The sequence below is a fragment of the Crocodylus porosus genome, unplaced genomic scaffold, assembly GCF_001723895.1.
Source record: "Crocodylus porosus isolate Cpor-Errol unplaced genomic scaffold, CroPor_comp1, whole genome shotgun sequence".
Taxonomy (NCBI): domain Eukaryota; kingdom Metazoa; phylum Chordata; order Crocodylia; family Crocodylidae; genus Crocodylus; species Crocodylus porosus.
Window position 1 is genome coordinate 9,813,745 of NW_017728909.1, and position 10,756 is coordinate 9,824,500.

The window sequence follows — 10,756 nt, forward strand, 5'->3', positions numbered from 1 at the left end:
CCCAGGGGTGCTTGAGAAGGCCGTAGGAGGTACGTGTGGGTGGGCGGGGATGAAGTACTGCCATGCACCATCCTGCGCTGCTGCGCAGGCGCTGTCCACCTGGTCAGATGCAAGGGTGATGGGGGGAGGCGGGGCTGCTGCCGCTCTGTGTCCAGCCGTGCACCACCCCCAACACATCCTGCCATGGGGTACACTGTTCCAAAAAAGTTGAAAAAAACCTGTTCTAGGCTACTCATTCTGAGACTGCCCCGGATGTCTTTATCAGGGATAGTGAGCAGGAGATCGACTCCTACTGCCAGGCCCTTCGCCCCATGAAGGCCGAAGGTTGACCAGGGTCACCTTCCAGGACAAGGGAGGACTTGAGGATCTCCCACACTGTCCAGCCAGGGGGTTGGACCAAGGTAGTCAATGGCCCCAGGGCCCGCTGCACCAGGGTCCCCTCTCCTCTATAGCTCTGCAACAGGTATGCACCTCTTGCAGCCCCAGTAGAGCCTGCAGAGCTGCCAGCTTCTGCAGGCAAGGGAGGTTCACCACCAGCTACCATCCCTGCTCTCCCTAAGACAAAATGCAGAGTGGTCATCATGGGAGACTCCCTCTTGAGGGAGACTGAGGGAGCAATCTGCCACTCTGACCCCCTAGACCAGGAGGTATGCTGCCTCCTGGGAGCCCATATCCAGGACATAGCAGAGAGGATCACAAAGCTTATCCAGGCCTCTGACCACTACCCTATGCTCCTTATCCTTGTGGGCAAAAATGACACAGCTCGGAGCAATCCCAGCTGGATCATGAATGGCTACAGGGCTCTGGGAGCGGGGCTTAGGAGGTTGGGGGCACAGGTGGTTTTTTCCTTTATCTTCCTGGGTATGGGCCATGGGCTGAGGAGGGAGAGACAGATCAAGCTAGTCAACTGAAGACTGAAGCACGAGTGTCATTGTGAAGATTTCAGCTTCCACAATCGCAGTCTGCTCTTTGGTGGGAGAGGCAGCGGTCTGCTGGGAAGAGACGGCTTCCACCTCACTTCACTGGGGAGGAAGCTCTTCTCAGCCAGAATGACTGACCTGCTTGACCGGGCTTTAAACTAAGCCCACTGGGAGATGGGTGGACAACCACCAAAGCAAGCTCACTGGGCAACCTTTGCACATCCAGCAAGCTAAGGCACTCAAGGGAACCCACCCCTACCCCAGCCCCGGAACATTGTGTAGGGAAGGCAAGGGCTCCCAATGGGATGCTTACATACAGCAATACCAGGAGCTTGAGGAACAAACAGGAGGAACTGGTCCTACTAAACAAGAATGACTGCAATCTCATAGGAATAGTGGAAACCTGGTGAGACTCCACCTATGACTGGGTCACAGGTACAGATGGCTATACCTTGTACAGGAGAGATCCTGCAGATAAAAGCAGTGGGGGTGTAGCTCTCTATGTCAAGGATAGCTACACATCCCGGCAAGTTGACGTTGGCACCCAGGGAGGGTGACTAGAGACCCCTGGATTAAAATACTTGAGGAATGTGGCACAGGGGACACAATGGTAGAAGTCTACTACAGATCCCCTAACCAGAAACAGGAGCTCGACCAGGAATTTGCCAGGGAACTGGCTGAGGCTACATGCTCTTGGTGCATGGTTGTCATGGGAGACTTCAACTATCTGGACATCTCATGGGAAGAGCACTTGGCCAAATCTGAATGGTTGTACAGCTTCCTCACGTGGATGGACAAGCTCTACCTGACCCAAGAAGTCTATGAACCAACAAGAGGTAAAGCACTGCTGGACCTGGTACTGGCTAAAGGGGATGATCTAGTCAGCAACCTAAAAATCGAAGGAAAGCTGGGAGACAGTGACCACGAGCTGATCACTTTTACTATCCATTGCAAAGCTGGCAAGTCAGTCAGCACTGCAGAAGTCCTCGACTTTAGGAAGATTGACAGCCTTGTTGTCGAAGCCCTAAGGGACCATGGCATGAGAGGGAGAGGAATCCAAGAGGAGTGTCACTCCTTAAAGGAGCGATGCTGAAAGCACAAGGGATGTCCATCCCATCTCAGAGGAAAGGTAGCAAAAGGCCACAGCACTGCCCTTGGTTCAGCAGGGAACTTGTGGACCTCCTACATCAAAAAAGAGAGGCTTATAAAGGATGGATGATAGGAATCACCACAAAGGAGGATTACTCTGCACTGGTCTGTTGTAGGGAGCAAACCAGGAAAGCCAAGGCTGCAACTGAACTCCACCTGGCTACATATATCAAGGACAATAAAAATTCCTTTTTTAGCTATTTGGGGAGTTGGAAGAAAAGCAAAGGTAACACTGGACCCCTGGTAAACCAAATGGGACAACTGACAACTGACACCCAAGAAAAAGCTAACCTGCTTAATGGGTACTTCGTGTTGGTTTTTCATCAACCCAAAGGGACTGCCCTGCCTAGCAAGATGTGGGACAGCCAGGGTGAGGGTGAATTTATTCAATGCTACACAGCATTGGTGTAGAGCTTGTAAAGGAACACCTTGAGAGGCTGGACACCTTTAAGTCAGCAGATCCTGACGGATTGCACCCCAGAGTACTTAAGGAGTTGACAGGAGTCATAGCCCAGCCACTGGCAAAGATTTTCGAAAACTCCTGGCGCTCTAGTGAAGTACTTGAAGATTGGAAGAAGGCCAATGTGGTGCCCATCTTCAAGAACAGGAGGAAAGTAGATCCAGGGAAACACAGGCCAATCAGCTTGACCTCAATCCCTGGAAAGATTCTAGAAAAAAATCAAAGAGACCATTCTTGACAAGATGGCTGATGGCAGCATCCTGAGGGACAGCCAGCACAAGTTTGTTGTGGATAGGTTTTGCCTGACCAATCTCATCTCCTTCTATGACCACGTGACACAACAGCTGAACAAGGGAGAAGAGATTGACATTATATGTATGGACTTTAAAAAAGCCTTTGTTCTGGTGTCCCATGATCTCCTCTAGGAAAAATTGGCCAACTGTGGCCTCAGCTACATCACAGTTCGATGGCTGGGGAATTAGCTCCGAGGCTGGACTCAGAGAGTAGTGGTCAACTGAAGTGAATCATCATGGTGCTTCATGACCAGTGGTGTCCCTCAAGGCTCCGTCTTTGGACTTGTTCTCTTTAACATCTTTATTAATGGCGTGGATACTGGTGTCAGAAGTGGACTGGCCAAGTTTGCTGATGACACCAAACTTTGGGGTAAAGCAGCCACACCTGAGGATAGGCTGGTGATCCACACTGATTTGGATAGGCTGAAAAAGTGGGCAGATACAAACCTGAGGACATTCAATACAGTCAAATGTAAGGTATTGCACCTTGGGAAAAGACCTCCCCCCCCCACAGCATGCTTATAGGCTTGGCAGTGCTACCCTTGCTAGCACCATGGCCAAAAGAGACTTGGGGGTCATGACTGACCACAAGATGAACATGAGCCACCAATGTGATGTTGCAGCTGGTAAAGCAAACCAAACTCTGGCTTGCATCCATAGATACTTCTCAAGTAAATCTCAGGATGTCATCCTCCCGCTGAACTCAGCCTTGATGAGGCTGCAGCTGGAGTACTGCATTCAACTGTGGGCTTCACAATTCAAGAAGGATGTGGAGAAGCTTGAGAGAGTCCAGAGGAGAGCCACGTGCATGATCAGAAGACAGGAGAACAGGCCTTATGAAAAGAGGCTGAGAGGCATGGGACTCTTCAGCCTGGAAAAGTATAGGCTCAGGGGTAACCTGGTGGCATCCTATAAGTCCACTGAGGTGTGCATAAGGATCTGGGGCAATGTCTATTCACCAGAGCGCCCCAAGGGATGACAAGGTCCAGTGGTCACACAGAGGAGTCTCCAAGACTGTTTTAGGCTGGATATGAGGAAAAACTTCTTTACTGTTTGAGCCCCCAAGGCCTGGAATAGGCTCCCTCCAGAGGTGGTGCAAGCACCTACTCTGGACTCCTTTAAGAAGTGTTTGGATGCTTATCGTGCTGGGATCCTTTGAACCTAGCTGACTTCCTGCCTTTGGGGCAGGGGGCTGGACTCGATGATTTCCTGAGCTCCCTTCCAGCCCTAATGTCTGTGAAATCTATGAAAGTCTTCCAACTGAACTGGAGTCAAATCAGGGTTTAAAGGTAGGTCTGTTAATGAGTTTACAGTACTGTCTAATACAGCGTTGCAGTGGAGTACAGGACTACACCATCCACTAATGTTACTAAGGTGTGTTGAGTGATCTGGGTACCCTATAATGGTATGTGAAAAGTCTTGGGATGGTTGATATCTTCCACAGAATGGTTCACTTCCTGAATAATTTTCTCTATGCAGAAAAGAAAGTAACATATCCATTTGCAGATGAGAAAACTGAGCCACAGAGAGGTTAACTGCCTTACCAAAGGCCGCAAAGACAGTTCTGCAAGTCAGTGGAAAAGCCAAAATTCTTGCTCCAAACCAAGTCAGTATTCAAAAGCAAGGGTTTAGTGACCTACTGCCACAGAAATGCCCATGGACAAACTGGGGTGTGTCAGAAGTGGGGCTGCAGGCCCGGCAGGTTGAGAGCCCTGATTTGAGAGGATGCTGAGGTATGCTGCCAGTATCTCTAGCCTTAGGGAGGCTGCCACCTCTAAAACAGAACACAGCAAATGCACAGAGCAATGTGGAGCCCACAGTGTGCCACATAACACAATTCAGGGAGCCTCATTAGCTGCAGCAACACTTCAAGGATGTGGCTTTCTCTAGATATCCTGGTGACTACTGTAGAGAAGTAAAGGGAAATTTCAGAAATGCAGTTAGGGCTTTTCCACTGACTTCAGTGGGTTTTGGATTTAGGCCATAATGAATAAGCACGTATAAGACTTAAATTGGATTACACTGAATTCCTGAATTCATCTAGCTGACCATCTCTTCCCTCTAAAATATTTGGGAAACACATAAGACAGCATTGGCTGTTTGCAGAATAGGAACTTAATGATGTTGAATGCAATTTCACTTCCACTGAACTTTGGCTACTCCGAGTTCCCACAAGTGCTTACATTGTTGAAGTTCTTGTAAATAATGTTTTCTGTACTGAAAACAATGAATAGCCAAACCCAAAGAATTTCTGGCAAGCAACAAAATGTGTTCAGACCAAGGACATGAACTTAGATTTCCTACTCATGAACACAGAAGAGGCTTATCCTGATGTTTGCAATCCCACTTCCAGCCCTGAGATTGACAGTCTCATCTGTGACCATCCAGACAGAATTGAAGTATCAAGTTTATAAAATGGTAGGCAGATAACTCGGGACCTCGGATTTCATGGAAATTGCAAAATCCAGCATTGCCTGTGAAATCAGCAATGCCCATGAAACCCACAAAAAAATACCTTACTGAAAATAAAATGCTGACTTCGCAGAGGGAGCCACCAGCCCTCATGGGGCTGCAGACACAAAAGGGAACCCAAGATGGCTGCTGCCCCCACCTGTCGCCACTGATTGGCTGAGGGTGCCTGTTGTACAGCCCTGCTCCTCTCCACCAATGGGTGGCAAATGTGGGGCTACATGATGGATTGCCCTTGCAACCAAACAGTGGCAGGGGGTGGGGCAGCATGACATCTGCCCCACCCCTGCAGCTAATCAACAGTGAGGGGTGGAGCCATTAGGGCCCCTCAGGCAGAGGTGTGGGGGGCCTACCACGATGAGCCCACAAAAATGGCAGCCAGCCCCACAGTCTTCCTGTGAAATCAGCCAACCACTTCCTCAAGTTGGGTAGACCCTTAAAGATAACTCAAGTATCTTGGCCACCATTTCTTTCAACAAGACATCAAGACCTAATGCTTATCTATCTGGGTATACTGCATATCCCTCTAACATGATGTAATAGACCACAGAAGCAGCAGGAAGGAAGGAGAATGCTTCAACAATTGTCATAAAATAAGCCAGAAGTCAGTGCAACATCCCAATTAGCAAATACAGGCCAACACATCTTCCAAGAAACACTGAAGCCAATCACTAGTTGCAAATCCAAGAAGAAGAGTTCTATCAGTTGCATCAATGAAGGGGAGCAAGGCAAAGAAGATATAAGAATGTGAAAATCAGAATTGTGAAACTTTAAGTCGTATATTAGAAAGTAAGACAAAGTATAGCAATAAGAACAGAAAATGACAAATATAGTGTGGGTAGTAGCTTTCTTGTGATAGTTAAGAGAAGTCCAGTAAGGAATACTTATAGTCACCCATCTTGGAATAGGCAAGAAAGAAAGATAAATGACCGAAAATATTTTGTTCTTAGATATGTGTTTATAGAACAATATATCATCAGTATATGAACTTCTAAGAAGCAGTACTATAGAATAACAGTGATGGAAAATGATTGTTCTAGACCAGTGTTTCTCAACCTTTTCAAACTCAGCACACTCTTTGTTAGACTTGAGGACCTCTAGAAAAATGCAGCCTCTTAGTTTTCACTCATTTTTTGACTGTGAAAAAATAATGCATCCATTTTTGTATTGTAAATAACTCAGAAAGATCACACTGGTCAGGATGTTTTTAGCACTGTGGATCATTTGAAATCATTGGATTTATCTTGTGAATCATTTCAAATCTCAGCCATGGCGCCCTGGTTGAGAATCACTATTCTAGATCATTGCTCTGACTAGGTCGTGTTGTTTTCCATAGTGTGTCCTATAGGATTTAATTAAGGTACAATTGGATGAGATTGACGGAGGGCCTAAACATTCATAGGTAGCACTGGTGGAATCTTGGCATTGTGTTAGTCGGGGTGGGCAAAATACAGCCTGTGGGCCAAATACAGCCCACCAACTGATTGCATTTGGCCCTCCAGTTGCCAACCGCAAAGTCATAGGATCTGGACTACAGGCAACTGGCAGCTCTGGCTGCTGTGTCATACTGGGCATGTCCCAACCTCATCCACAGCTTACACCAGCTCCTGCCCTGCGCACTGGAAGCAGCGTCAGGTACATGCTAACCCTGCAGGTTTCTGCTAGGGATTGGAGTGACTGCCTGGCACTACAGCTGATGCAGCAGCATCACCTGCAAACCCAAGCGGACGCCCCAATCTCCAGTGGGACCATGCAGGCAGCTTCCAAAGCTGATGCCACCACTTACCTAGCACTGTTTCCAGGACCTCTGCCAGACACTTCCTTGTGACATTAGGCAGTTCACTTAATTGTGTCATCTTTCACTTTCCAAGCATGCAAAGTGGAGCTAATTATAATTTCCTTGGATATGAGGCAGTTTTTTCGTGTAAATATAATGATTATTTAACAGTACTATCTCATTTGTCTAGTAGTTAGAGCAGGGCAGTGGGAAGTAGGATTTATGGTTCTTCCTGCAAACAACTTCAGCTCTCTCTAGGGCTACTTCCACTCCCATCCTTTATCTGTCCTTCTCTGAGAAGAACTTGGGAGATCTTTGGAGCAGGAACTGTCCCATATTATGTGTTTGAACAGCACTTAGCATATGAGGGTCTTGATTTGATTTGGAGGCTTCTAGATATGCTTGTAATACAAATAAATCATACTGTTTCTCTCTTTCTGATAATGTAACAGAACTGAAAAGTAGCTGTAAAAACACCTATATATCTGAGAGAAGGGTGACTTCACAAAGCAGGGATCCAGGATATGAGACGAATTACTAGATTCTCAAGCCACCTTAAATGACCTTAATGTTAGCAACCATGCTTATAAGCAGAAATATATATATATATTGTTGGCAAAAAAAAGAAATCTCATGGTCAGCGGTGAGCATGCACCACTCAGTGCTCTGCAGGACTTCTGCATCTTGTTAAAGATGGGAGGGAGACAGGATCTAATGGATTTGGTGGGGCCTGGAATAAAATCTGTACTTTATTTTTTAAAAGCGTGCCTTCAATATAGGTTTCAATAAGAAAATGTAAGGAAAACTCCGTATCACAGCAGCTGTGGAAAAGATTCTTGTCGGCATAAAGAAGCCAGCCTTTGCATACAGTGATCTCAGCCTCTAAATTTAACTAGGTGCCTTGGAAAACATCTCACACAGAGAATGTAATATTGGTATTTGTAACTGCTCCACAGAAACATGCCATTGACGTTAGTCCTCTCTACTGAGAAGTATGATGCCTGACATAGCCCATGTCAATAACAAGCCTCTGGTCAGGACTGGGATCTAGGTAGCCATGCCTAGTGATTAAGCCTGGGGCCCGGGACCGAAGTCCAGAGCTGGGAGTCAAGACAAGGTCACCACCCGAGTCCAGATGCCACTGTTGTCATCAGGAGCAGATCTGAATCTGAAAGTCCAGTACCCCCGCCCCTCCATAACAGCGCTCCAAACCTTCCTATGTGGGACAGGGCTGCAGGTTTTTTTGTGTATTATTTGGACCTATTGGCAATTTTTTTACAATTTTTGACCAATATTTGACTGGTCAATTGACCAAACTTTATTTGAGCAGTCAAATACCCAACCCTACGTATTTTAATCATTCCAGTACAAAGAGACACACAAAGGGGTGTATCTTTGCTGTGGAAATGTGTCATCTCCACGTAGACCCTTTTTGATTTTTAAATTAGATCTGTATTTTAAGCATTATAGGCTCAAATCTAACAGTCCATGAAACTGATGAGTTTTTACACTAACTTCAATGAACACTGGGTCAGGCTAGCTAGAGATGGACCCACAATAAAACCCTAGACATACACATCACTAAACTTCTGGAAACTTTGGATCAGGATCTGAACTTTACCACTCCAGCACCTAAAATTTATATCCATCTCTTGAAAGTTAACAGATTTTTGAATGAAAAGAATGCAGGAATTAGACTGGAAGTGATCTTCTATACCACTCCTCTGCTATCCCAAGTGAACTTATCAACCTCCATTGCAATGCTAGTTAAGATTTGGCCCCCATTCTACCACGTTTGGATGGATTGTGATAATGTTTGGGTCTTGCTAATGGTTTATCCATCTTGCATTAGCAGGAAAAGTGACTTCAGGTACCAATTACCTCCCTGAGGATCAGAAAGCTGTAGCAGTATTAGAAGTACTGCTCAGGTACTCAATGCAAACATAAAATTCTAGAGCAGGGGTCAGCAATGTTTTTGGGCAGAGTGCCAAAGCACCCACAACCTTGACTTGTAAGATGTTGGTGGATGGCAGGGGAGCCGCAAGGGGCCTGATCCTTGCTGTGGCAGCACAGCTGCTGGCCCTTTCCCTGCCATCTGCCCTGAGACACACATGCACCCACCTCCAGCAACGCACTGGGCTGGGGCTCTGCAGACCCCAGTGCAACTGCTTGCAGCCTACCGGCTGCCTGCCGCAGTGGACCCAGGTTCTGGGCAGGCTCCTGATTTCTGCCACAGAGCCCAGGCTGCTTGTAGCAGATGATGAAGAGGCTGCAAGCAGCTGCACCAGGATCTATGGAGCCTCAGTCCTGGTCATTGCTGGCAGTGGGTGCATGCACACCTCAATGTGGACAATGGGGAAGGGGCTGCAGCTGCAGTGCCACAACAAGGATTGGGCACCTCACAGCTCCTCCACCATCTACCCCAGGGTGCATGTGCCAAGCAAAATGCCTTTGTGTACCATGCCAGGGTGGCAGCTGGGAGGTGGGTGACTGGCAGCTCAGTGCTTAGGTAATGACTAGGGCAATGTATTTGCCACAGGCAAATTCCCAACTCTGATGGTATTTTGATATTGCAGAAATAGTTGTCATTTAAACAGAATGTGGTACTGTTTGAGGAGACTTGCAATTAATACTTGAAATATTGAATGAAAAGTTGAATTCTGAAGTGATTTCCTATCAATATTTAATAAATAGCAAAAGGAAGGGAGGAATCCCAGAAATCTAATAATTAGAGCGAGAAAAGAAAACTCCTCAAGAGAATATTTTTTCCCCCACTACTCAGGGATATGTCATGAATAGGAAAATCTGAGTAGAAAATGTCACTGGCTGGAGTCTCCCATGCACACTGGCCCCTGGCTTCTATTCTGTTCCATCCAGGAAGAGCACAGACCAGTTGCAGATGTTTCCTCAGCCTGACAAAGGGTGTTTGTACCTGAAAGCTTGCAAAGAAGATTTTTTCCAACTATTTGAGTCTAATAGTTGGTCAAATAAAAAATATCAGATTTACCCAAAGAACCTTGTCTGTACCATGCTTTGGCACGTGTGCCAGGGGTTGCTGACCCCTGCTCTAGAGGGCTGATGTGTCACTTCCAGAGTGAGGACGGGGCATCCCACTAGTAGCCAGTAGTTGGCTGCTGTGCTGGGAGGAAGACGATCCCACTCCAAGCAGAGCTTTAAAACCAGCAGGACAGAAAATGGTGAGCTGTGCACACAAGGCTTCTCCTGATGAGTTTATGCACTGCTCTAGTCCCAGGTCCATACCGTGATCCTGGCCCCTGCTTTTGGTCCGTGTCCCTGTGATCCTGGTTTCTGTGTCCAGCTTCTGCCCTTTGTCTTGTTCCTGCCTATGACTCATCTCCTGTCCTTGAAACGGTTTCTGGCTCTGGCTCCTGACCCTAGCGTGTCTCTCAGCTTCCGTGTCTGGCTCAGTCTGTAGCTCCTGACTTCGGCTGCCTGACCCCAGCTTAATCTGTGGCTCCCTGATTCCAGCTTCATGATGTTGGTTTATTCTTGACCACCAGCCTGGCTTTTGGACTCAGATCTGCTCCTGATGACAACAGTGGCATCTGGACTCAGGTGGTGACCTTGTTTTGACTCCTGGCTCTGGACTTAGGTCCCTGACCCCAGGCTTAACCACTAGGCATGGCTACCTACATCCCAGTCCTGACCAGAGGCTATGTCAGGCATA